The sequence below is a fragment of the Nerophis lumbriciformis genome, linkage group LG06 (genome assembly GCF_033978685.3).
Source record: "Nerophis lumbriciformis linkage group LG06, RoL_Nlum_v2.1, whole genome shotgun sequence".
NCBI classification, from domain to species: Eukaryota; Metazoa; Chordata; class Actinopteri; order Syngnathiformes; family Syngnathidae; genus Nerophis; species Nerophis lumbriciformis.
This window is the reverse complement of record NC_084553.2, coordinates 51,304,522-51,327,777: the sequence shown is the minus strand read 5'-3', so window position 1 is coordinate 51,327,777 and position 23,256 is coordinate 51,304,522.

The window sequence follows — 23,256 nt, the reverse complement described above, 5'->3', positions numbered from 1 at the left end:
AGATACAAAGAATTGCTGTTGTGACATCTAGTGGACACATTTAGAACAGCGGTTTCTTTCATTCAAAAATTTCGGCTCATTTTTATACTTAGCAAACTCATCCCGGGGGCCGGATAAAACCTGTTCGCGGGACTGATCCGGCCCGCAGGCCCTTTTGTTTGACAACCCCTGGCCTATACTGTGACAGTTGATACCACCTGGTGTCACCGTCCACGTACTTAGCCCAACAGTCTGCAGGTTTGACATGGCATCTGTAAAGCTGAAGAGTTTAAAGAAAAACCCCGTCATCACCGACATCAGATCAATATTAAAAACTATAATTTTAGACCGCGACAATCCCAAAAGAAGCCTGCGAAATCCCAGAGGGAGGCTCAATGCTTCATTGCAATGATCAGCTCTGGCCCTGACTGGCAGCTGTGCTATTTTAATAAAAAGTAAAATCACATCATAAAACAATAAGCTAACCAGCCCTCCCGTCCCCTCATTCCTTCATCAGTTCCTTCCTCCGTCTCTCCCGGGTTATTTACCGCTGATGAATCTGTCAGCGGTGCTGCCGAACAAATAATGCTTGCCACTTGTGCCGTCATCAGCGTTTGAAGTGTACCGACACAGCACTTGATGAGCTAATACTCTGCAACATGACATTTACATACAGCCAGCCCGCGCCACTAAGTGTGTTTATTTGATCGGCTGCAGGCAGGAACCCGATAGGGTATTACAAAGTCTGTCATATGACTAACCTCGAATATAAAATTAATTTTGGCTTTGGCACTCTTGAGATTCTTACAATATGAGTCATGGTGGCAACACAGAGGTGTCGAGTAGCAACATGTGAGTAGGTGAAGGCCTTTTGGAAATGAGGATTGGTGGAATTACTGTGGTGTATCAGCACAATAAACAGTCTATGAAGGAAGTCTGACTAATGGAAATGAACTCAAAGTTCTATATAACGCGGTTGTTGGGGTCCATAAAATACTGAGTTATTCCTGAGATTGTGTTATATAGAAACCCCTATTTTTAACCTTTTTGTTTTTGAAAGAATAGAACGATCCCCAAACCAGACGTGACCTGAAGGGTGGATTGTGCTCCCACGTCACAGAATATGGCGGGCACTATCAACCAGTGGGATTGGACATAACTGGGTCGATATTTTGTCAATTTTATTCAGTAACATTTTTATTTAGTAACTTCCAGTTTTTGGAGGAAAAATGTAATGTTCACATTGCTGCTCATTCCCGCTGCTGTTTGGCTGTGCTCCTTTATCATGAAAGCTAAGTGCTATCTTTCTACTGTGTGTGCTACATAACATTTCATAGCATTGTTTAGCCCTTCGCCAACACATTTTGTAGTCCTAACGAATTGACAAAGCACTTGCTCTCTGTTTCACCGCTAGCTGCCCGGTCCAAATCCCCTCTGCTCCGTAGACAGCAAGACCTTGAAAAATCGTGAGTTTGGCTTCGTGTTCATCTTGCACCTTTCTCATGATGAGGCTGTGCCTGCAAGAGGGATGTGTCCGCCAGTTAGAAATAAGTTACTTTAGATGCAGTGATCACACTTGCTAGCTTTAGCTGTATTGAGCTAACTAGCCCTGTTTTTAGCAGCCCTAAAGTGGAGTGAAGTGACTAGAATGGCCGAAGCGGGGATCGAACCTGGAACCCTCAAATTGTTGGTCGGTCTACTCTTTGTTAACAAGTCCAAATAACAAAAATAGCAAGCTAAACTGTCCTGTATGATCTGCTCTGCCTACACGCGCACACACACACACAGAACTCCCTTTGGAGCATTTAAGTCCCATCTTAAAACTCCTTTGTATACTCTAGCCTTTAAATAGCCCCCCTGTTAGACCAGTTGATCTGCCGTTTCTTTTCTTTTCTCCTCTGCTCCCCTTTTCCTTGAGGGGGGGGGGGGGGGGGGGGGGGGGGGCACAGGTCCGGTGGCCATGGATGAAGTGCTGGCTGTCCAGAGTCGGGACCCGGGGTGGACCGCTCGCCTGTGCATCGGCTGGGAACATCTCTACGCTGCTGACCCGTCTCCGCTCGGGATGGTGTCCTGCTGGCCCCACTATGGACTGGACTCTTACTATTATGTTGGATCCACTATGGACTGGACTCTCACAATATTATGTCAGACCCACTCGACATCCATTGCTTTCGGTCTCCCCTAGAGGGGGGGGTTACCCACATATGCGGTCCTCTCCAAGGTTTCTCATAGTCATTCACATCGACGTCCCACTGGGGTGAGTTTTTCCTTGCCCGTATGTGGGCTTTGTACCGAGGATGTCGTTGTGGCTTGTGCAGCCCTTTGAGACACTTGTGATTTAGGGCTATATAAATAAAGATTGATTGATTGATTGATTGGTGCCCTCACAAATGATCAGAAATCAAAACAATCCCTAACTTTAACAACCCCATTGCTACACTAAGAAACAAGTAAAAAAAGTAAAATCCATATATACACACCCGTATATATATATGTGTGTATATATATATATATATATATATATATATACGCACACGTGTATATAAATATATGTATATACATTAAAAAAACTGTGGCAAATGACAACAGGCAATCTGCAGGTTTAGAACCACAACCTCTTTGGATAAGTCTCACTCACCTACTGTATTTGTGATTATCTAATGATGAAACTGCTTTTAATGGGGATAAAAGACTCATTCCTGAGCAGGAGTCAACCAAACAACACCAAAGTTCACACACACAACACAAAATGCAATTTAATCAATATGGGCAAATTAACCGCAGTATTATATCAATTGTACAAGATTTAATTAGACTGAATTAAATAAAAAAACACTGAAGAAGTAGACATTAAAAAAATGAATGACCACCTGCGTATCTTTGTATTTCGAATACATCGGTAGCAAATAATGTCAGTGTGAATGTGTGATGGTTGAGATAGTGTTAGGTTCACTGGTATAACCTCCGGGCTGCTGTGGTCTAACAAGGTACCAGGTGTGTTGTCAGCCCAGGGGCACTGTGTCTTTGTCGGCCAAGCTTTGGTCCCCTCACTGATGATTTTTTTTGGTGTGTTTTTTTTTTTTTCACAAGCAGCAGACTTTCACAACTCTCCAGCCGCTGTGTTATACATGTCGAGTTGTGCCTGGCTTTGCTTTGTTCGGTTTCTCATGCAATATGCACCAATGTCACCCTGATGTTGACCATATGTTGGCTTTGATTCCAATTGTACAACTTGTTCAAATGAGAGGATTAAAAGTTTAACAGCAATGTTTAATAATTGCTTTTGCTGCAACTACATGAAGATATGCGCAGGAACACAATAAAAAACAAAAAAACATTATTAGCGTCGGCCCGGCGCTCTAATTGGATCCACACAAACTTGTGCAGAAGAACTTAGTTGGCCTTTAAATGTTGCATTAATCAAACAACGCTTAATGTGAGCTGACACAACGCTGAGCAATTCGGCAGCCATCTGGAAGACAGGCCTGTCAGTCACGGCGAGGTGCAAAAGAGGGATGGCTGAACTTTGGGTTAACCCCGAACAGAACAATGGAGAAGAAAGAAGGCGAACAAATAAGATAAAAAATATGTAATTAGACCAGGGGTGTCAAAGTAATTTTAGCTCAGGGGCCGCATGGAGGAAAATATATTCTCAAGTGGGCAGTAATGGTAAAATCATGGCATGATAATTTAAAAATAAAAACTCCAGGTTTGCTTTCTTTGTTCTACTTAGGCCAAAAATAGAACGAGCACATTCTGAAAATATACAAATCATAAATACCGTATTTTTCGGAGTATAAGTCGAGTATAAGTCGCACCTGCCGAAAATGCATAATAAAGAAGGAAAAAAACATATATATGTCGCACCGGAGTATAAGTCGCATTTTTTTGGGAAATTTATTTGATAAAACCCAACACCAAAAATAAACATTTGAAAGACAATTTAAAATAAATAAAGAATAGTGAACAACAGGCTGAATAAGTGTACGTTATATGAGGCATAAATAACCAACTGAGAACGTGCCTGGTATGTTAACGTAACATATTATGGTAAGAGTCATTCAAATAACTATAACATATAGAACATGCTATACGTTTACCAAACAATCTGTCACTCCTAATCGCTAAATCCCGTGAAATCTTATACGTCTAGTCTCTTACGTTAATGAACTAAATAATATTATTTGATATTTTACGGTAATGTGTTAATAATTTCACACATACTGTAAGTCGCTCCTGAATATAAGTCGCACCCTCGGCCAAACTATGAAAAAAAAACTGCGACTTATAGTCCAAAAAATACGGTGATTCTCTGGACAAAACACTTGAAGTGTGTTGAAAATTATGAAGAAATTGGTGCAGCTTCAAAAACACCATGAGCTTAGACTTTGTCTCATTTGTATCTACAAAGCCAGGATTAAACATTAAGTCAGTCTTTCTGGGATTGAACAAAAACACAACATGTAAACTCTCCGAGGTGTCAAATACCTCCTTAGTCATGTCCACGTATCAATCCAGCGCTAACTCAACAAACCGTAAGAAACGGAGGTAAAAACTAATCAAAAGGGTTAAGTTCACTTTTCTCGCATTTGACAGACATTTTGGGGGAGTAAGGGTGCCAAATGACGATGTGTTCGAAGCAGAAGACATAAAACGGCAGGTTTTAAGTTTGACGTGGGTCGAGGAGGAGGAGCCACAGTCACCCTTTACTGTGTACCTCCTTCTTGGCCTTGGTATAAACCGTTTGCTTGCCTAACAGAATTGCTATTTTGACATCCAGTGGACACATTTAGAACAGGAGTTTCTTTCGTTAAAAAAAAAAAAAAAAAAAGCAGCTAATACTTGTCAAACTTATTAGGCGGGCCGGATAAAACCTGTTTGCGGGCCAGATTCGGCCAGCGGGCCATATGTTTGACACCACTGAATCAGACGTTTCTGGATAGAAACCCTAAAAGCTGTAGGAATAGAAATGTTGGGTGCAGACAAACACATAATGTACCTATAAGTTCTGTTTTGTTTTTATTTTTCCTCACGCACAGGCTTCAATCCACATTCCAACGTTAAGAGTCCCAGCTGAACTTACTTAATAGAAAAGTTGTGGTGTGACTGCAGCCCAGGAATCTTGTTTGTATGTAACGCTCATGTTGTCCCAAATCACATTGTTGCATGAAGATGGTGTTTAGAAACAAACTTATTTGATCACAACTTTTTGGTTGGCTAAAGTTTATTTCGAACATGTATACAGTTACAACATAATACATTATATATTTAACATGTCTGAAAAGGTGGAGGAAGAAGCAAAGCTTATTTAGCCCTACCCCTTTTCTACTTCATAGCAATTACGAGCACATATGTTCACTCCTGTTCTCAATTTGGTACACAGTTTACATCAATGCATGCTTAATACAACAGTTCTCTTGGTAAATAGTTAAGTCAGTTATGATTTACTTAATGAGATAAATCATATTTTCATTAAGTTCAAGATGTCTGTCCTAAATTCTTCTCTCTTGTACTTTGTAAACCCTTTTAGTTTGAACAGCCTCTTAAACTGGATCATATTAGTACATTGTTTGACTCCTTTGCTTAAATCCATTCCATAATTTAATTCCACATATACTAAAGGTTTTAAATCAGTGGTTCTTAACCTTGTTGGAGGTACCGAACCCCACCAGTTTCATATGCACATTCACCAAACCCTTCTTTAGTGAAAAATAAAATGTTTATTTTTTTCAAATTCAAGACAAAGTTATATGTTTTTGGTAACACTAAGTAACGAAGACTTAATTTAGAGTTATTTGGACACTAGGGGAACATATTCTAAGTAATAAAGACTTAATTTAGAGTTATTTGGTTAGGGTTAGGGTCAGGGTTAGAGGGTTAGGGTTATAACCCTCTAATGCCGAATAAGGCATTAATAAGTACTTAATAATGACTAGTTAAGAGCCAATATGTTACTAATTTGCATGTTAATAAGCAACTAATTAATGGTGAATATGTTCCCCATACTAAAGTGTTACCATGTTTTATTACTGGTGCACAAAATGAACCGTGCATGAACATCACCTTGTTCAAACAACAAAACCAACACAGTGCATAAATTCCTAACAAATTACACACCTGCAAACCAGTCAGCTGTTGCCGTATCCGTAATACGCCGATAAGAAGAAGTTTGTATTTACACGATGAGTCGGGTGTGTCTTGACCTCCGCCGAACACCTGAGGCCGACTCACCGAACCCCTAGGGTTCCATCGAACCCAGGTTAAGAACGACTGTTTTAAGTGTTGTATGTGCATACAAATGTTTTGAGTTTGATTTTTCTCCAAGGTTATATTTCTCCTCTTTTGTTGAGAATAATTCTTGGGTAGCAGGTTATAGTTAGCTTTATACCCATATTTAGCTGTTTGCAAATGCATCAGTTCATTGAATTTCAATGTGTTTTATTTAATAAATAAAGGGTTTGTATGTTGTCTATGTCCAGCATTATGAAATATGGTATCTTTTTGGTAATACAATTAGTGAATGTACTTTTGTAGTTGTTTCCCCATATTTCTACACAACAATTTAAATATGGTAACTCTAGAGAGTAATAGAGAACCTGGAGTGATTTTGGTATAAAAACACATTTGTGCTTTATTCATTATCGAAGTATTTCTTGTCACCCTTTGTTATATATTTTTTTATATGAGATTTCCAGTTCATTTTATCATCTATTATTACATTTAACAATCTGATTTATTTTAATTGCTCAATGTCTACTCTGTCTATTTGTATATGTGTTTGACTTTATCTCCTTACGTACCTCCTTAGTATTTTAGTTTGACTTGAGATTCAAAGAGGTTTTTTTTTGTCAAACCATATCTTAAATATTTTAATTTCTTTTGTTGTTGTTTACACACTTTTATTTACAGACTATCAGGGCCAGTTTTTGCTATGGACAATGTGGGCGACCGCCCAGAGCGCAATCTATGTGATAAAATGTAAATAATCAAATGTATGTACTTGTTCTTAGGCTTTCTGAGCTCACTATGTTCACTGCTCGCTGTACATATCCTACGAAGGCAGACCTACACTGTTTCAATGTCCATTTCTCAGATTATATTATTGTTGATGACTGAAGTGCTGATATCAACCATACCTAACCCGCCCGCCCCAACCCCCTCCACAGCCCACCCCCCGGATTGTAAATAATATAAATAATTCAATGTATATACTCTGATGATGATTAACTTGTGTGATGACTGTATAATGCTGATAGTATATGTTTATACCATGAATTGATTAACGTGGATCCCGACTTAAACAAGATGAAAAACGTATTCGGGTGTTACCATTTAGTGGTCAATTGTACAGAATATGTACTGTACTGCGCAATCTACTAATAAAAGTCTCAATCAATCAATCAAATCAGGCTGCACGCACGCGCACACACACACACACACACACACACACACACACACACACACACACACACACACACACAAAATATAAAAACAAAACTCACCAGTTTTCTACACTACTGCTGCTCATTTCTATTAGTAGCCCTTTTTATATAAAGAAGGCGGCACATTTTCTCCAAGGTAAGGGCAGCAATTTGCCAGCCTGTCTTTCAAAAACGGAGGTATGATAGTCCTCCTTTTCCAAATACGCCTCTGGTGCAGGTCACTCACGGGCCGGCACATTTCCGCCTCGAGTTCTATATAAAACCGAGGTGGTCGAAAACAGATCCAGTATAAGCTGCCAAAAAACGAGAAAATCGCCGGCTCCGTGCTCTGTAAGACAAGTGATACTGACACCTCAACTCTATGCTGAGAGTAATACAGGACAACATACAGTACTTAAGGTCAACGATGTCACAGGAGCGTCTTTCTGGACTTGCCATCATCAGCGTCAATCATACAGTTGCAAAATATATTTTGTATGATTCTGTAATTGATGATTTTGCATCAAAGATGGGTAGGAAAGTCAAGTTTTACATTGCACTTCACACCTGTTGTTAACGTTAATGCCAGTTGTAAACAGGGTGAAAAATCTGCTACGGTCATATTACTGGTATGTTAATTATCTGCTGTTTCTCCATGTACAAAACTGGAGTGTTATAACTGAAACTGTTCAGATGTTTTCATTAGGGTGATGCAAAACAAAACTTCTATGTAAAATATGGAATAGTTTATAGCAGGAATTGTTTTACATGCTCCATGGAGTAGGGTTTTTTTTGTTAGCTTCCCTCAGGGATTTTTTAAAGCATGGTTAATAGATCTTGTGATGAAGGATTTGTGCAATTCAGGTCAGTTCAGTTTCAGTTTATTTCGAAATGCATACGATACAATGTAATGCATCACATATTTCCAGTTGTTTTATTACAGCACGTCCAAAAAGGAGTAGGAAGAAGCTGAGCTTATTTAATCCTACCCCTTTTCATACCATAGCAATTGTATCCCATTTCCTTGTTCTCTGTAACAGAACAGTGAATAAATAAATAATATATAAATAATATACCATAGTAAGTAAACAAATATCAAATACATGAATAATATTTATCGAAAAAACAAAAAATCTACACAAAAAATAAAAATAAAAAAAGGGTTCAAGATGTTCATCATAATTATTGTTCTGTGTACTTTGTGAACACTTGTTTGAACAGTCTCTTAGACTGAATCAGCCCTTTGAGACACTTGTGATTAAGGGCTTTATAAATAAACTTTGATGGATTGATTGATATTGGTGCTTTGTTTGATTTCTTTGGTTAATCCATTCCATAATTTAATTCCACATACGGATATGCTAAAGGGGCAGCACGGTGGATTAGGGGTTAGTGCGTCTGCCTCACAATACGAAGGTCCTCAGTAGTCGTGAGTTCAAGCCCGGCCTCGGGATCTTTCTGAGTTTGCATGTTCTCCCCGTGACTGCGTGGGTTCCCTCCGGGTAGTCCGGCTTCCTCCCACCTCCAAAGACATGCACCTGGGGATAGGTTGATTGGCAACACTAAATTGGCCCTAGTGTGTGAATGTGAGTGTGAATGTTGTCTGTCTATCTGTGTTGGCCCTGCAATGAGGTGGCGACTTGTCCAGGGTGTACACCGCCTTCCGCCCGATTGTAGCTGAGATAGGCTCCAGCGCCCCCCGCGACCCCGAAGGGAATAAGCGGTAGAAAATGGATGGATGGATATGCTAAAGTGTTGTACGACCATACAAATGTTTTAAATTAGATTTTCCTCTCGGTTATATTTCTCCTCTTTTGTTGAGAAAATTTACACTGGTGTTTATATACTGTATTTAATTTATATTTAATTTATGTATCTTGTTTTTTCACTGTTCTTGTTACCTTTTTGTAGTCAAGATTATATAATAAAATAATACAAATAATATCATTTATTATTGTGTCGGTGGCGGGGTTTGTGTGCACACTTTTATTACAGCTTTGAATATGAATATGCTTTAAAGGGGTCATATGATTTTTTTCTGCATTTAAAACACTTCATTGTGGTCTATATAACATGTAATGGTGATTATTTGTTGCAAAGATTATGTTTTACAGACCCCCTTTAAGCCGCCTACTGACTGTGTTCAGAATGCGCCTTGTTATGGGCGGTCTTATGTACATGCTGAAGTCCTGGTCCAGGCCAAGCCCCTTCGACTGCGTCTCCACCCCGTCAGCCATGTTTGTAGTTTGTAGCGCTGCCGTTTCGAGTCTGACAGCTATAAATTAGAGCACATTTGTATTAGAAATGGCAACAGCAGAGTATTTTAGCATGCATGTGCATGTACAAGCCATTCTGCCCCACAACAAGAGGACAGAGAAAAATAAGAAACTCACTGAATACAAATTTGGGCTAAGATTGGAAAAAAAAAAATGGCGGACTGGAGATGTCCACTGACCTAACTACTGTTAGGCAAAATACTTCTCAAATTCCAAATGGCTAGTTTGGAAAGAAGCAAGATTGTTTTATAAACATCTTTGCCACGCCTCAATTGTTTGCATTCTAATTCTAATATTCACACATTATTACATTTCAAGATTGAGACTTTAGGGGCAACCAAATGTGTTTTTTTTCTTTCAAATTAGTTTATTTTAATTAGAAAGTATTACATAAAAAATCGAACATTAGATTTTTTTCTGTATTGTTTTCAAAATACTTTTATGAGTGGGTCCTAAGGGTTAACGGTTTTAGTATGAACAAACTCATTAGCTGCCAAAATAACACATCGTAGTTAATAAAATCAATTAGTGACTTAGTTTAGTCTGCAATAATCTCATTCCACATGTTCTACTTCCCAAAAATACTGCAACATGTGCTTATTTTATTATTATATGATTAGGTGTAAAGTGCAAAGGGGAGCATACTGATATTGTTTTATTTTTAAAAAATGCTAAAAACAGATATTGTGTCAGCTTTATATATCATATTAGTAATATTATTTTAAAATGGGTGATTTTTTTATTTGTATATTATTAATTAGAACATTTGAGCCTTTTCTTGTTACATACTGATTTTTTTGCTCTGTTTGTTTTCATTTTTACTATTGTTTATTTCCCATTTAAGAATAACATAAAAATTAATGATATGATTGTTTAACTACATAACCAAGTGTGTCAAAACTGTTTCCTATATGGAAATATTAATGTTCAGTTACACATTATTTTTTTGGTTCTTGTAATTTTTCAAGTATTTTTTTTTTATTAACTACTAAAACTTTGTTTATATTTAATTTTCATTTTGAGAGCTTCAAAAGTTTTAGAGCAGCGGTGTGTAAACTTTTTCCACCGAGAGCTGCATACTGAAAAGTCAGGTATGGGAGGGCCATTTTGATGTTGTTTTGTTTTTTTTAAATGTTAAAAACAGATATTGTGTCAGCTTTGTATATCATAATATTAGTATATCATTATTAGTTATATTATTTTGAAATGGATGATTTTTTTATATTATAGTATAGTTTATTAGTATATTATTAATTATTACAACATTTTAGCCTTTTCTCGTTACTTACTGATTTTTTTGCTCTTTTTTTCTTTCATTTTTACTATAGTCTTTTTCCCATTTAAGAATAGCATAAAAATAATATGATGATTGTTTAACGACACAACCAAGTGTGTCAAAATGTTTTCCTGTATGGAAATATTAATGTTCAGTTACGCATTGTTTTTTTGGTTCTTGTAATTTTTCAAGTTAATAAAAACAATTTTTTTTAAATTAACTAACTAAAACTTTGTTTATATTTTATTTTTATTTTGAGATCTTCAAATATTTTAGATCAGTGGTGTCTAAACTTTTTCCCCCGAGAATCGCATACTGAAAAGTCAGGTATGGGAGGGCCATTTTGATGGGTTTTTTTGGTTGTTTTTTTTAAATGCTAAAAACAGATATTGTGTCAGCGTTGTATATCATAATATTATTATATCATTATTAGTTATATTATTTTGAAATGCGTGATTTTTTTTATTAGTATATTATTAATTATTAGAACATTTTAGCCTTTTCTCATTACTCACTGAATTTTTTGCTCTTTTTTTCTTTCATGTTTACTATTGTTTATTTTCCCATTTGAGAATAGCATAAAAAATAATAATATGATTGTTTAACTACATAACCAAGTGTGTCAAAACGTTTTCCTGTATGGAAATATTAATGTTCAGTTAAACATTGTTTTTTTTGGTTCTTGTCATTTTTAAAAACATTTTTAATTAACTAACTAAAACTTTGTTTATATTTGATTTTTATTTTGAGAGCTTCAAATGTTTTAGAGCAGCGGTGTCTAAACTTTTTCCACCGAGAGCTGCATACTGAAAAGTCAGGTATGGGAGGGCCATTTTGATATATATATATATATATTTTTTTTTTTTTTAAAGAAGAAGGAGCTAAAAACAGGTGTTGTATATATTTAAAAAGAAAACTGTGTTGTAGGTAACTTATATTATTAATTATTAGTTTACAAATTTCAGATTTTTCTCAATACGTTCCGATTTTTTACTCTTTTTTTTTTCTAACATTTTTTTACCGTTGCTTGTTATCTAAAACTAATTTTTTTTTTTTTAATATTAGCAGACACATTTGGTATATTTACACAAAGTATCGATATCGGATCGGTATCGCACATCACTAATGGCGATATCTGCTGATGAGAGCAAAAAAAGTCACAGAAAAGAGCAAATTTCAAACATCTCGTTTGGCGGAAGTATGAAAGAAGGCAAGATTATTTTATAAATATCTTTGCAATCCTTCGACAGTTTAATTTCAAATTTTCAGCAGGTACCATCACGTTAGAAAAGTTGGTTTTGCATATGAGAGCTAATTAATGCAGTGATCTGAAAATGGTGTTTCTAAAGTTGACTAATTTGCAGGTTGAAAAGCTGCAAGGAACGTACTGTCGTCCATTTTTAAACTTCCACCACACACTTGCGCTCGCAGGCTAAGCCGCAGACGGGGGACACAAGCAGTAAGGAAAGAACAAGAAGCAAAGTGACAAGACTGTGATACAAGCAACTTAAGATTCTTCTAGTCACTCGTGCTGCACTTTGATTCGCTTGCTCCGGTGGTTAGAGCCATTTTGATTTTACCCGCCTGAAGTGTACTTAAGACTTTTCTCTTTTTGAAATCCTCAAGTCTGATTTCCCATTGTTCTCCGACCTAAGTTATGTATGACAAACGCCGGAGGCCAAATCCCCATCAAAGGAGCCCGTCGCAGGAATACGGCGCTTCCGAGCTTCCAAAAGTGATGACAGATGTCACTTGAGAAGCGAGCGAGGGGATGAAAGTGACGGGCGGCGTGAGGACAGCGCGTCCGCCGTGACCCGCCGCCGTCAGCGGCGCCGAGGCGTAATGGGGAGAGACCCGTCGGCCTCGGCCAGGTCTTAAATGTCACAGCCACCTAGATTACAAGCAAGCAACCTGGCAGCCCACCAGGCGAACACACGGGGCCCGGGCCAGCCTTCATCCCGCTGCCACCGAAACGGGGATGGAAGTGTCTCCCTCGGTTTCACTGGCTGCTCTGGCATTGAATACGTCAGGGGGTATAGAGAGAATAGCTAATCTGAGGGAAGTAGCAGGCGGGAATCAAAAGGGCCACGGGCTTCTCTATTCCATGTGTAGCGGCGCTCACCTGGGTACTATCCCCGTTGTGACAGAGCGAGCGGCAGGAGGACTCGACAAACAAGGAAGAGCACTGCAACTTTGAAACAAACAGGCGGCAGAGTGCAGGCAAACCAAAACAAACTTAAGTGAAGAAATCCACGGAATGCTCCCCTCCACTGCATTCTCCCTGCGTCTTTATTGTGGGCTTGATATGACACCACTGTCTATATCTTTTACTTACTCAGGACTTCAAGTGGCTGTCTGTATTTTGCTGCGCCATAAATTATTCAGCGCCATGTGTCTCCTTAGTATCTGCGCCTTTCCGCTGGGTTGCTGTCTTGAAACAGAGCGGGGGGGGCGGGCGGCGGGAGTAGCGGGGGGGGGGGGGGTTGCGCTTTGAGAGAGAGTTTGCAAAAGGTAACACAGGAACTTCAGCATCGACAACCACTTTCTTAGTCGGAGCTCTTGTCAAGTACGTATATTTGTTCCAGCACAAGGAAAATATGTAAGAGGAAAAAAGTTGTACCTGAATACGACAAGGAAACCAACAAGCACCACTGCTGCTACAACAACTTGGACCAGAAGCGCAGCTAAAAATAATGGCAGTATTCCGCGTAGAGTGTGAGCCCACTAGGGTTGTACGGTATACCGGTATTAGTATAGTACCGCGGTACTAATGAATCATTGTCGGTACGATACCGTCTCTGAAACGTACCGGTTCCGAATCCCCCCGCATCGAAGTCACGCCCTGCCATTGCTAGTTTACGAGCAGACGAGCATGTTCGGCGGCACACTATCACAGAATACTTACAAGCAGACACAGTGTGTAGACAGAAAAGGGAGAACGGACGCATTTTGGCTTAAAAACTAACGATAAAGGTGAAGTTATAACACTGAAACGCCCTCAGGAAGAGGTGCTTTAAGACATGGCTAGCTAGCGGCTAACGTCCATCCGCCGTCGGCAGTGTTTTAGCTACTTCTAAATCACTAATGCTCGCCTCTATGGCAAAAAATAAAGTACATTTCTTACAAGTATCATCCCTGCAAAGACGAGGAATAGCTAAACATGCTTCACTGCACACCGTAGCTCACCGGCATCAAAATGTAAACAAACGCCATGGGTGGCTCTACATCTGACATCCACTGTAATGATATCAAGTATAGGCACGTATCTAGTCGAGACTAATATGATTACGTCAATATTTTTTGGCATCACAACGTATTCTTTCGTTTTAAAAAAATGTATATTATGTTTATAAACTCAGGAAATATGTCCCTGGAAACATGAGGACTTTGAATATGACCAATGTATGATCCTGTAACTACTTGGTATCGGATTGATACCCAAATTTGTGGTATCATCCAAAACTAATGTAAAGTATCAAACAACAGAAGAATAAGTGAGTATTACATTTTAACAGAAGTGTAGACAGAACATGTTAAAAGAGAAAGTAAGCAGATATTAACAGTAAATGAACAAGTAGATAAATAATTAGTTTTCTACCACTTGTCCTTAATAATGTTGACAAAATAATATAATGATAAATGACACAATATGTTACTGCACATGTCAGCAGACTAATTAGGAGCCTTTGTTTGTTTACTTACTACTAAAAGACAAGTTGTCTAGTATGTTCACTATTTTATTTAAATACTTAGTTGTAATAAGAAACATATGTTTAATGTACCCTAAGATTTTCTGTTAAAATAAAGCCAATGATGCAATTTTTTGTGGTGCCCTTTATTTAGAAAAGTAACAAAATAATTTTAGTACTGGTACCAAAATATTGGTATCGTTACAACACTAGAGCCCACTCTATGTAAATAGCCATATGAGACTGCATAACATTACTGTCCAGACATCGAGAGGTGACCTGATCCCAATTAATCACACAATCCCGGGGAGAAGTGTCACATCCCATCTCCATCAGCTCTACCACCCTGCTCTGTCACCCCCTCCTGCTCCTCCATCTCGTCTGCTCCGCGTTGACTTGTTTCTTCCACGTCCACGCATTGCATGCATAACCTAAGCAGGCCCAACCCTCCCCCCGCCTCGCGATCCCTCCTCTTATTTAAAACACACAAGAGTCTGAAGCTGACAGGTCAGCTGGCACGGGCCAGTCGGTCCCCACCTGTCCCCCTGGCCTCGTCCCCCAGAAGGCGTAGAGCCAGAAGAGCTGCCAAAACGGGACGAAGCCTTGGGCTTTGTATCCCCCAAAGAGCTTTGGTGTTTGCGGTACGGGAAGATATTTATTTTGAACACATGCACTCCACAAGAAGAACATAGAAACTTACATTTTAAGGTAGTCAAAGCATATAAAATATGATACAAATTGGTGATGCAGACACATAACACCTTCCTGATGTTACAATGCATTCAGGTAGAGCAGTGTTTTTCAACCTTTTTTGAGCCAAGGCACATTTTTTTCACTGAAAAAATCCGGAAGCACACCACCAGCAAAAATCATACAAAAATTAAACTCAGTAAACGATAAAAAGTCGTTGTCGCAATTGTTGGATATGGGGCGGCATAGCTCGGTTGGTAGAGTGGCCGTGCCAGCAACTTGAGGGTTCCAGGTTCGATTCCCGCTTCTGCCATCCTAGTCACTGCCGTTGTGTCCTTGGGCAAGACACTTTAACCACTTGCTCCCAGTGCCACCCACACTGGTTTAAATGTAACTTAGATATTGGGTTTCACTATGTAAAGCGCTTTGAGTCACTAGAGAAAAGCGCTATATAAATATAATTCACTTCACTTTACTTTGTTTAGTCTTTATTTGAAGGGACAATGCACAGAAACATTAAGCTCAAAGACATATAATCTGTACCAGATTATAGCTAAATAGCTCATTTCCATCTGCAGTCCCTGGCTTCCTAAATTAAAGGGATACAAAAATCATGCAATAAAATTATGACAATAAAATCATACTATAGCATATAATCAAATTAAGAAAAGTCATAAAATGCCCTTTCATGGACACATACTTTAAACCATAACCAACCATGCATCACTATAGCTCTTGTCTCAAAGTAGGTGTACTGTCACGACCTGTCACATCACACCGTGACTTATTTTGAGTTTCTTGGTGATTCCCGTGCGTAGTGTTTTAGTTCTTGACTTGCGCTCCTATTTTGGTGGCTTTGCCTGTGTTGTTGGTATTTTCCTGTTGCAGCTTCATGTCTTCCTTTGAGCGCTATTCCCCGCACCTGCTTTGTTTTAGCAATCAAGAATATTTAAGTTGTTGCTATCTTTTTGTGTGTGGACACTGTTGATTGTCATGTCATGTACGCCTGTACTTTGTGGACGCCGTCTCCGCTCCACACGCTGTAAGTCTTTGCTGTCATCCAGCATTCTGTTTTTGTTTACTTTGTAGCCAGTTCAGTTTTAGTTTCGTTCTGCGTAGCCTTCCCTAAGCTTCAATGCCTTTTCTTAGGGGCACTCACCTTTTGTTTATTTTTGGTTTGAATATTAGATAGTTTTTTACCTGCACCCTGCCTCCCGCTGTCGCCTGCATATTGTGATCACGACAAACCATCGTCGTCTCACACAACGTGTTCCCGACATTTACAAAGCAATTAGCTACTGGCTTCTACCTACTGATATGGTATGGTATACCATGGTTACTCTGCTGAGCTCTAGAGAGCACAGACACTCAACAACGGCACACTATTTGCAGATTATAATTACTGGTTTACAAAAAATATTTTTAACCCAAATAGGTGAAACTGCATAGTCTCCCACGGCACACCAGACTGTATCTCACGGCACAGTGGTTGAAAAACACTATATGGTCTTAATTCGATTTGTTTATACGTGTATTTCTTCAAAAGTCTATGAAACAAATGCAATATAATCCATTCCTGTTGCCATTAGGGATGTAAATATCTTTGTGATGGATGATTCACATCTTGATGCATAGGTTACGATGCCATTCAAAAACAATTTGTTTATAAAACAGAACGATTCGATGCAATTTGATTTAGGAACAATTCATTAAGATTTAAGGTGTATGAATAATTCAATTCCATGGTTAACATTTGTTGATGGACACATCACAAAAGAACAAAAGCATTCCTTTCTGTGCATACGCTCCTCCTCATGTTAGAGCATGGGTGTCAAATGTACGGCCCGCAAACAGGTTTTATCCGGCCCGCGAGATGAGTTTGCTAAGTATAAACATGAACTGTGCAGTGTTAAGATAGAGGTAACACGTTCACGTTTGGACACTATGTACTTATGCAGCTTACTAGTGATAGTAATGATACAACATTTGGATTGTTACATTCATGCCTTGATTGTGAAAGCTGTTGTTGGTAATGGGGACACATTTTGTGGGTGCACATAAATATGCTAAAATAATATGTATCCCCTTATAAATTCATGTTTGATTAATTAAATTAGCCCAAACTCGCAAGATTTTGTTGTCGATAATGCTACTTATACACAGAATAAACCACATGATGTTAGTACATCAGTTGAGGAAAATGCCTAAATTACATTAATAACATTCTGTAATTTGATTTTGATATTATTATTCATTTCATTATCTGATAGATTACAAATTAACAATATGAGAGCTTTTTAAAACTCTGCCACTCAATTCCACCTACTTGACTGATGAACACATCATTTATTCAGAAAGTATGAACAACGATAAATGAAATTGGGATACTATTAACCGCACCATGTAAGTGTAAAAAAAACAAACATGATTTGTGCATTTTCAGAATGCTTGTTTATTTTAAACAAACAAAACAATCTGAAGTTGTCTTTATTTTGAAGTTATCATGCCCTTATTTTACCAGTCCGGCCCACTTGAGAGTACATTTTCCTCCATGTGGCTCCTGAGCTAAAATGAGTTTGACACCCCTATGTTAGAGGATAAATAACTAGGACCTTGGCACCAAGCTCTTAGATTAGATCTGTCCAAGCTAAGTCTATGAGCATGAACTGATTAAAACTACTCGAATGAGAGGCCAAACGACTTCTAGGACAACTGATTCGTTGAATGCCATTACAATATCAATAACCTGATAAATGAGAACATGTATAGGCACATTCATCTTCAAGTATGAAAACAAATCACATTCTATAATGGTGACATGCTTCAGTATTTTAACATTTTTAAAACAACATTCATCCTCTGAGACGCTTTATAAAGTAAAAAGGCAAACACATGTCAAATATATTTATTTTCCATGAGTCATCACAGACGCCTATGGGTACGTCTAAGTCTAACGTCAAGCCAATGGCTTGACGGGGGGGCAGGAGTTTTCGTACAAGGATGGGAAGTGACGTGTGTTGTGGAGTTGAAAGGTCATTTTATTTTGCCGGAAAGGAGAGCCGTGCAGAGATTGAGCCCATTGTACCAGATTGTTGCATTTTGTGAAGGACAAAAAAGAAAGACACTGGGAATCTGTCTAAGCCACTATTTTTGGGAATGTTACAATATTTGGCGGGCAGCCGTGACTCTCGCGTTGTTCTAAAGATAAACTGTCTACTGATTGCTCGTCTCGCGCGGCACCCGGGCCATGTATTTACGTCTTCTCTCGTCTCCAGTTATGTAGGTAACGTGACAAGCGTGTGACTCTTATCACGGACACCCATGGTTATCGTGTAGTTTTAAAGACAAATAAACGTCCACTGATTTCTAGTTAGGCGCGATAACCGGTTTACGTGTCTATACTCGGTTAACCTAAGAATTCGCAGCTGAATCTTATTGATTGAGGGGGCTGTAACTGGCGTAGTTGAACCGGTCACTTCTCGAACGGGATGTGTGGTCGCATCGGTTTATCGTTAACAAACCGAGTTGCCATAATAAAACATTTATTTTATTATACAGTAACGTGCAAAACGGGGCATCCTGAATAGACTGTCAGAAAGCGACTTGAAGATGGCTTGTGAAAAAAATCTATGCAAAATTTTGACCAAAGAACCACCATTTGGACCACAAGGAAGTGTTTAAAATGTAGAAAAAAACAATGATAAAACTCCTTTAACCTTTCTAACTGTGCTTTCTGAAAAAAGCTTTCCATGCCAGTGTGCATAACCGCCACTATGACAACAACTTCAAATGTGGTGCATCAAGTGTTGGTTTTGCCTCAGTTCCAGGCTTGCAAATGTGCCAAACCACTTGTATTGTCATTGTGCCCGGGTCAAAGCTCATCAAATAAGTATCCATGCAAAACAAAGATATGTTTTAGACTTTGGGCCATATTTTTCCTGAAAACATTTAGTTGTAGGGCTAAATATTGGCAAGGACTCTGTGATACTTAAGTCACAATACAGTACAGTATTGTGATATGGCAATAAATTGACATATTCTACATAGTTCATTGATACATTTAAAATGACGTTTAAAATACAATTTTAATCAATCAATCAATCAATGTTTATTCATATAGCCCTAAATCACGAGTGTCTCAAAGGGCCAGAGGTGGGACCAAGTCATTGTTTTGCAAGTCACAAGTAAGTCTCAAGTCTTTGCCCTCAAGTCCGAGTCAAGTCCCGAGTCAAGACAGGCAAGCCCCGAGTCAAGTCCAAAGTCAAGACTGGAAAGTCTCAAGTCAAGTCCTAAGTCCTGCATTTTGAGTTTCGAGTCCTTTCAAGTCCTTTTAACCACAGACTAATATATTAACACAGATTGTGTATGCTTTTCAAACGCTGTATTTATTTATTAAAACAAGTGCATTTTAAATTGCAGGAAAGAAAATTGTGCTGACATTGCACTTTATAATAGCACTATTAACCAGTCATTTTAAACATTAACTCATTCCTTTACAGAACAAACACATTGAAAAATAAAGTGCAAATGTACTTATTTGTACAAAAGTGTTAACATTGAAAAAACATGACATATACGTGAACATAACAAAAAAGTTGTACTTTTTATATGTCAGGGCCCTATGCTGCATTGCATTTGCAAAAGACCAAATTAGCCAAGAGTCTGTCAGTCATTTGTGCACGATGGGGGCGTAGTATGATGCCACCATGGCTGAAAACTCGCTCCACTGGAGCACTGGAGGCAGGCACTGCCAAGACTCTCATGGCCACTCGGAACAGTGAAGGAAGAGTCTTCATGTTCAATGCCCAGAACAAAAGGGGGGAGAGAGTTGTTTTGGGTTGGTGCACTACTTGTAAGTGTATCTTGTGTTTTTTATGTTGATTTAATTAAAAAAAGAAAAAAAAAAAAATTATTTCTTGTGCGGCCCAATACCAATCGATCCACGGACCAGTACCGGGCCGCGGCCCGGTGGTTGGGGACCACTGAGGTAAACAACCAACAGTATGTCAGAAAGCTAGCTAAAACAGTACACATATTCATAATATAGTATACATTTTAACTGACCTTTATTTTACTTTTTTTGTCTTTTTTTAGGTGGCTAAAATACGCGGTGCTGCTGACCGCCGTCTAACGTTACGTGTGATATATTGACTAACGTAACCCTGCTTAAAAAAAATCACTGAACAAAAAGTATGAATAAGGTAGTGAACTGCAACAGATTCCCGTGTTTGCAATAACGTTATAACGTTAGCAGTGAGTTTACAGCCTCACTGATTTAACTACACAGCAAATAAAAGTCACGTTACTTAGCCAATAAACGTTATCTTACATTCAAAACTTACCGTTCTTTGTGCAACTTCAAATGCCGGACGAAGTTGGAAGTTGTTGCCTCTCCATCAGTAATTTTCGAACCGCATGTGTTGCATACTGCAAACCGTTTTGTGTTGACCACCTCGTAATTTTTATACCCAAACAAAATTATTTTAGGTATCATTTTTTGTTCACTGGCGTGTGGTTTGGACATGTCTTCTTCGTTGGTTGTCCTGCAATTTGATTGGATGAATGCTGTGTGATGAAAACAAAGTAGATCTAATTTGATTGGCTGTTGTACTGAGACCACACCAGCTGACACACGCAACGCTGATAGACAAGTACACAATGAAAAATACGGAGCGCTCCCGAATAACTTTTTCATCTTTGGGTTTTGGGGAAAGTAGCAAGTCATGTCAAGTCATGTCAATTCAAAAGGCTCAAGTCCAAGTGAAGTCACAAGTCATTGATGTTAAAGTCTAAGTCGAGTTGCAAGTCTTTTTACATTTTGTCAAGTCGAGTCTAAAGTCATCAAATTCATGACTCGAGTCTGACTCGAGTCCTAGTCATGTGACTCGAGTCCACACCTCTGCAAAGGGCTGCACAAGCCACAACGACATCCTCGGCTCAGATCCCACATCAGGGCAAGGAGAAACTCAACCCAATGGAACAATGAGAAACCTTGGAGAGGGCCGCTAGTTGTATATATGGACACTAGATGACCGTAATAATTCATTCAGAGATGTGAGCACCCTTTTAGAAAAAAGAGAGGAACATTTTGGGAAAAAAATGATTTAAAATAAAATAAATAATAAAATCAAAACTATATTTCCTGCAATTGGTTGCATTTGTACACTATATTTTACCTTTATTCTCCTGCGATGAGGTGGTGACGTGTCCAGGGTGTACCCCGCCTTACGCCCGAATGCAGCTGGTATAGGCTCCAGCCACCCCCGCGACCCCGAGAGGGACAAGCGGTAGAAAATGGTTGGATGGATTTATTTGCATTTCATTCTCAACCACCAACTCTACCAACTCTTTTGGCTGTCTTTTTGACACTTTTATGTCCCATGTAATGTACCACATCAGGGTTTCCCCTTAATATAACTGAAGGTGGCGCACCACCATGTCAACATCATAGCCGCCACACCTTGAAAATAAAGTTATTGTTTTTTACGTGAAAACAAATGAAAGCAATATAATGTATTGTAGCCCCCAAAAGAAGTCATACAAAGTCAGACGCTATTTTTAACTTATATTGCCAATCTTATGCTAACAAACTGCACAATAACCAACAGGTTTTACTTCCCGTGCAAACACTTTCGTCTCCATGCTTCCCCAGACACACCACACTTCCTTATCCTCCGCCAATCCACTTTCAGGCACGAGCTTGCATACCCTTGTTGACGGTTTGTGAACATAGGAAAAAAATAACATTGAATCAAAACCACACAAACATTAAACATTACCAACAGCAGGTCGTTACAGTATAAATGGATATATCGCCTATTATGTGTGCACTATTCAATGGTGATGCACCGAAAACCCGGCCACCGGAAAAAGACCTAGCACCTAAAACAGCGCTTCCAAAACTGGATGTACCTTATTTTCCGCACCATAAGGCGCCCTGGGTTATAAGCCGCGCCTTCAATGAACGGCATATTTCAAAACTTTGTCCACCTATAAGCCGCCCCGTGTTGTAAGCCGCATCTAACTGCGCTAAAGGAATGTCAAAAAAACAGTCATATATGTCAGTCAAACTTTAATAATATATTAAAAACCAGCGTTCTAACAACTCTGTTCACTCCCAAAATGTACACAAATGTGCAATCACAAACATAGTCAAATTCAAAATAGTGCAGAGCAATAGCAACATAATGTTGCTCGAACGTTAATGTCACAACACACAAAATAAACATAACGCTCACTTTCTGAAGTTATTCTTCATTCATAAATCCCTCGAATTCTTCTCCTTCGGTGTCCGAATTGAAAAGTTGGGCGAATGTGGGATCCAAAATGGCCGGCTCCGTCTCGTCGAAGTAATCGGAGTCAGTGTCGCTGTTGTCCAGCAGTTCTGTGAATCCTGCCTTCCGGAAAGCTCGGACCACAGTTGTGACCGAAATATCTGCCCAGGCATTTACGATCCACTGGCAGATGTTGGCGTATGCCGTCCGGCGCTGTCTCCCTGTCTTGGTGAACGTCACGTGTGTTCGCCTTCTGTCATCCACTGTTCCCACGCAGTTAGCAGTCTAGCTTCGAATGCCCTGTTGACACCAATATCTAGCGGCTGGAGGTCTTTTGTCAATCCACCCGGAATGACGGCAAGTATTGAATTAAGCGCGTAAGCGTGTCTCTTAATGTGATGTTATGAGCTAGCAAATATAACAACTACACTACCCAGCATGCAACGATAGTGACGAGCATGCGCGGTAGCCCTGAGAAGCGTTGTTGTATGCTGGCAGCTAAGAATGAGGTTATGAGCACGCTGTGAGTAAACGTTGAGAACTCAGTTAACACGCCTCGTCTGCATTATTTATAATTAGACAGACAACACACTTAATAGGAGCCATTTTGGAGTCTTTACATAAACACACAAATGGAAATGAAACGTCACA